The following is a 6,200-nucleotide window of genomic DNA, read 5'->3' on the forward strand; positions in this document are numbered from 1 at the left end:
GGTCTTTAAATCAGGTTCTGGAAGTCCACTCAGTTGGAAAAGCTGAGTAGATAATTCTGCCTTGAATGCCCAATTAGTCTTTTGACAATATAAACCATGCATACCGTATATTAACATACATATGTAAAATAATTTAATTATAAAATGGCTCTTTTTTGTTAACATCTATTCTTGCAAAGCTTTAAAAACATCATAAAACATCAATGTCATTGTATTGGTTTACATTTAATTGTACCTTATTAGTCTCAATAATGTGTTTTGTAATTTCCCAAACTGATAGCATTTAAAACAATACAATTATTCAATTTCTTACTTTCTGGACCATGAAAACTCACAAATTGATAGGTGAAAATACTATGTGTTGGGGAAATATTTTCCAAGGCCCATAACTTTGACCCAGTTCATCAGTTCATACTGTCCTGACTGAGCACACGCACCTGTAACCTTGGCTGCTGTGCTCTCAGTGTTTTGTCTCCCTGTTTCTGCCTGTTGGCGTCAGCTGATAGAGGTGTTATGATTCTATCTTGTTATGCACAATGTTGATTATTCTCTCTGAACTAGCTTAATACATGGGTCTGGGGTAGAGTTCTTCAGAATTGATTGTGGCATCTCAACCGTGTGGTCAAACCGTGGCCCGTGACATGTCTTGTGAATTCTCCGGCCGAAGCTCCAAATAAACCGTCAGTTTTTGTCATCAAAGCTCCAGCTCTCCTCGTGTCTCTCTGAGTCCTGACTCCAATTGCTTCAGAAGTTTCCCGCACAAATTGGCGTTGTCGGCAGGATACCAACAAATCTTCAGAACTGGTAAGTGTAATTTCAAATCCACATTTGGACATTGCCTTACCAGAATCTGTGATTGACGGTATCCTAAAATTACCTGTGAAACTGAGCGGTTGTGCTTAGTTTTTGGTTAATGAACATTTGGGGCTAGTAACCCCAGGGAATCAGTGTCTGGGGACTTTTTCCTGGCTGATTTTCTCTGTGTATGCTGCTCGGGACGTATGTGCCATACAAGCATGCACAGCTCATGTTTGGAGAAACCTTAAAGAAAGGCATCAGTAAAGTGGAACTTCTGTATGAAAGCAATGTAAAGATTTGTATTGAACAAATCGCCGAATTGTAGGGGTTTCAGCGGCCAACACTATAGCAGTTAGGAAGAAGCAGCCAGAGATATCACCACTATCGCCTCTTTAAACACGGCTCCAGCTGCAGCGCGGGGTGTGTGTGTAAATACCTCCCCGTATCTGTTTTGCTGGTGGAGTGCGAACTGAGAGGGAGAAAGTCACAGTCTGTGCCTACGGCTTTAACTCACGCCACCGCCATCTCTATTAAAAAGGAGAATGGTCCAAATGCACACTCGCTGTTTGTGACCGTTTTCTACGTGCTGGTAAAACGGGGCAGCGCGAGGTGCGTGCATTACCTGATGCGCCACAGTTCCCTACGTGCTGGAGGAACTGGTGCCGGTGTTGTGTCAAATTATGCACCCCCATCATGAAATGCCCTCCTTGTCACGGGAACGCGCATTTCTAAATGACACGTTTACACCTTAAAACGATGTTTAAAACGAAAAGTAAACGTTCAGGGTTTTTATTAATGGTAATTTTCAGACTGTGAGTTGTTCAGTGGTAGCTCATATAGTCTTGATTCTTGTGGTTAAACTTTTCGCTCCGTATTTTATGGTAGTGGTGTCGAAATGCATTCGTCACTTCCTTTTCAGTTTTTGTTTTTTTTAATCTTTTTATATTTTATTATTGTTACGTCCTGTCTGTATACACGTGTTTTAAAATGTATTGTTTAATTTTACATATTTGTCATATAATAATCAAAATATATGTTTACAAATGTTACATAGTCTTTGTCAGCATATTTTTGCCACGTTATGCACCCCTTGCTATCTTACGTAATAAAAGTGTCACATTCATGAAACTTGCTCCATTTATTGCTACTAGTCCTACAACTATACCCTAAAAAATGCTTGAGGGTGGGATTAATACAAACATCTTTTTGGGTGGGGTGCATTTTATGACAGGCCTGGTTTGTCATGTCTAAGAAACTTATTGTGAAAGTTTATTCTTTATGTTAGTTTTGTCCTGTCTTTCTGTCCTGTGCTTTATGTTATGTTGAATAGTAATTCTCCCTCTCATTTCAGACCTCCACGCTCCCCGCCCCTATCTGTCTCCTGCGTCTGTGATTGTTTTCCCCGCCCTGATTGTTTCCACCTGTTCCCATTTACCCTGTGTATATATTCTGCTAGTTCCCTCCTGTCCATTGTCGGTTCGTTTCCTCATTCAGGACTTTGAACAAGCGTACTTCACAGACGTGTCAGAGCTTCAGAGTATTGTCATTGTTTTTTCTCGAAAGAGAGTTATTGTTTTCCCTGTTTTGGTTACTGTGCAAATTCCAGTAAAGTCTTTATTTTGAACCTCTCCTGAGTCTGAGTTTGAGTCGTGCATTTGAGTTCATGCCTCAGAGTTCACTCCTTGACAGTACGAACCGACCATTAAAATGAACTCAGCCGACTCAGACCAACTAAAGAACACCATCCGCTCTCAGGGCCAACGTCTTGGGCAACAAGAGGACCAGATGGCCGCCATACAGCACGGAGTGCAGCACCTAACCAACAGTCAGGCGGAATTACAATCATCGGTGACTACTCAGGTGAATCTGCTGGCAGCTGAGGTTCAGCGTGTGCTCACTCACCTGCAGGCTGCTTCTCCTCCGGTTCCAGCGGCGACCAGATCCGACCCCAACCCGGCTACTGAGTCGCATATTCCTTCCATGCGTCTGGCTCCACCCGAGAAGTATTCCGGGAGTTCGGAAGGCTGCCGGCCGTTCATCATACAGTGTGAGTTACACTATCGACACCAACCGGCTGCTTTTCCCACGGATGACTCCAAAGTGGCTTTCATGATCTCCCATCTCTCCGGTCGAGCAGCAGCGTGGGCTACGGCAGAGTGGTCCCGAGGCTCTCCCATCTGCGGGTCTCTGGACGACTTCATAGACACGATGAGAAAAACTTTTGATCAAACCACTCCGGGCAGAGAAGCAGCTCGGGCTCTGATTAAGCTGCAGCAAAATCAGCGTAGTGTGGCTGACTACGCTATCGAGTTCCGGACTATTGCAGCCGACAGCGGCTGGAACTCCGCTGCATTGTTTGACGCATTCGTCAGCGGTCTCTCGGATCCTCTACAAGACAAGCTGGCGCCTCTCGATCTGCCCGCTGACTTGGACTCCGTCATATCCATGGCAATAAGAATAGACAATCATTTGGCAGAGAGGAGAAGGAATAAATTCAAGGATGCGGTTGGTCCGTATCTCCAGAGGAGACGCTCGCCGCCGGATTCCACTTCTTCTTGGAGGCCCCGTCACCCCTCACCACCTGCGTTCCGGACATCAGCGCCCCCTGGCTCCGTGGAGGAGCCAATGCAGTTGGGCCGTGCTAAGCTGTCTATGGCAGAACGTCAGCGTCGGTTAAAGGAGGGTCTGTGCTTCTACTGCGGTCAGCGCGGACATCCACAAGCTGCTTGTCCGGTAAAAGAGAAGGCTCATCAATAAAGAGGAGGACGTTGGTGAGCCGAATCTCTTCCTCTGATTTTCCTCCTCGCACCCTGACTCGCATCCAGGTAAAAATCAGAGACAATGTTTTTACTTATGGTGCTCTTATTGACTCAGGGGCAGACGAAAGTCTAATGGATTGGGGTTTAGCAAATAAAATGAACATAAAAACTAAACCTCTACCCCAGCCTCTTGAGGCAAGTGCTCTTGATGGACGGCTGTTGTTCAAAGTGACTCACCAAACAGAGCCTTTAGAAATAAGATGTAATGATAACCATCACGAGACAATGTCATTTCACTTATTCAACTCAGCCCAACATCCTCTCATATTGGGTTTTCCCTGGTTGAAACTTCATAACCCTCACATAGATTGGCACTCTGGGAGGGTGGAGGGGTGGGGACAGACTTGCGTTGATCACTGTTTAAAACCGGTTGCAGAGATTGACAGGAAATGTAACACTGGGAGTGTTAGACAGGATACTATCTCTAAAATATATCTTCCTGATGTACTTTCAGTCCCTTCCTGCTATCACGATCTGAGTGAAGTTTTTAGTAAGTCCAAGGCTCTGGCTCTTCCTCCTCACCGCCCCTATGACTGTGCTATTGACTTGATTGCTGGGTCTCCCATTCCTAAGGGTCGACTTTATGCAATTTCAGGACCTGAGAAAGAGGCCATGAAGGATTACATTGATGCCTCTCTCAAAACAGGGCTTATTCGTCCTTCCTCATCCCCAGCAGGTGCAGGATTCTTTTTTGTTGGCAAAAAGGATGGGTCTCTTAGGCCTTGTATTGACTACTCACCTCTCAATGACATTACGGTTAAAAACCGGTACCCCCTTCCTCTCATCTCGTCTGCTTTCGAGCAGCTTCAGGATGCCAAGGTTTTCACCAAGTTAGACCTGCGTAACGCTTACCATTTGGTCAGGATCAGGGAGGGCGATGAATGGAAAACGGGGTTTAACACTCCTTCAGGCCACTATGAATACCTCGTCATGCCGTTTGGACTGTCAAACGCTCCTGCAGTTTTCCAGGCTATGATCAACGATGTGTTGAGGGAGTTTCTGAACCGGTTCGTTTTTGTCTATCTGGATGACATTCTGATCTACTCCCCTGACCTTGACACCCACAAACAACATGTCCGCCAGGTTCTACAGAAACTGCTCCTAAATATGTTGTTTGTTAAAGCCGAAAAGTGCGAATTTCATGTCAAGACAGTCACTTTTTTGGGCTTCATCATTTCCCCAGGTCAGGTTAAGATGGACCCAGCGAAGGTTAGCGCAGTAGCCTGTTGGCCTACTCCTGACTCTCGTAAGAAAGTTCAACAGTTTTTAGGCTTTGCTAATTTTTACAGGCGTTTTGTGCGGAGCTTCAGTTCTATTGCAGCCCCTCTTCATGTCCTCACGTCCCCCCAGGTGCCTTTTGTGTGGTCTCCTCAGGCTGAGGAGGCTTTTTCTCGACTCAAGAAGATGTTCACCTCTGCTCCCATACTTACTCTGCCGGATCCCACTCGCCAGTTTGTGGTGGAAGTGGATGCCTCCAACGAGGGGGTGGGAGCGGTACTCTCCCAGCGCCAACAGAAGGACAATAAGCTTCACGCCTGCGCTTTCCTGTCCAGGAAGCTCTCCCCGGCAGAGAGGAATTACGATGTGGGAAACCGTGAGTTGCTGGCTGTGAAGCTAGCGTTGGAAGAGTGGAGGCATTGGTTGGAGGGAGCCGAGCATCCTTTTGTGGTCTGGACTGATCACAAAACTCTGGAATATATAAAGAAAGCCAAAAGACTGAACTCCCGCCAGGCCAGGTGGACTTTGTTTTTTAACCGGTTTGACTTTGTTCTCTCTTACAGGCCGGGGTCTCAGAATGTCAAGCCTGACGCTCTGTCCCGCCTGTTTGACCCTGTGCCTTCAGTCAAGGAGCCGGAACCCATCATTCCGTTAAACCGTGTGGTAGGAGCACTGACTTGGCAAGTAGAGAAGGAGGTGATACGAGCCAACGGGGGAGCTCCTGCACCCAGGGGTTGCCCGCCTAACCGGCTATTCGTTCAGGAAGCCGAGCGACCACAGGTGATCCACTGGGCTCACACGTCGCTACTCACCTGTCACCCCGGAGTCAAGAGAACCATGTTCATTGTGAAACAACGTTTCTGGTGGACATCCATGGAGAAGGAGGTGAAGGAGTATATGGAGGCGTGCCCTGTCTGCGCTCGCAATAAGACCTCTTCCAGGGCGCGGATGGGTTTGTTACAACCACTTCCTATTCCCAACAGACCCTGGTCAGAGATTTCTATGGACTTCGTCACAGGCCTGCCCCTCTCTAGAGGTAACACCACAGTTCTCACGGTAGTGGACCGTTTTTCCAAGATGACACATTTCATTGCTCTGCCCAAATTGCCCTCAGCTAAGGATATGGCTGAGGTCATGATGCATAATGTGTTTCGTCTGCATGGTTTCCCTAAGGATATTGTCTCCGATCGGGGGCCCCAGTTTGTGTCTCGTTTCTGGAAGGAGTTCTGCAGACTCATCGGTGCCACGGTCAGTCTCTCGTCTGGATACCACCCGGAGTCAAACGGCCAGACAGAGCGCCTGAATCAGGAACTGGAGACTTGCTTGCGCTGCCTGGTGTCCCAGAATCCATCCTCCTGGAGCGAG

This window comes from Trematomus bernacchii, unplaced genomic scaffold, assembly GCF_902827165.1.
Source record: "Trematomus bernacchii unplaced genomic scaffold, fTreBer1.1, whole genome shotgun sequence".
Classification (NCBI taxonomy): Eukaryota; Metazoa; Chordata; class Actinopteri; order Perciformes; family Nototheniidae; genus Trematomus; species Trematomus bernacchii.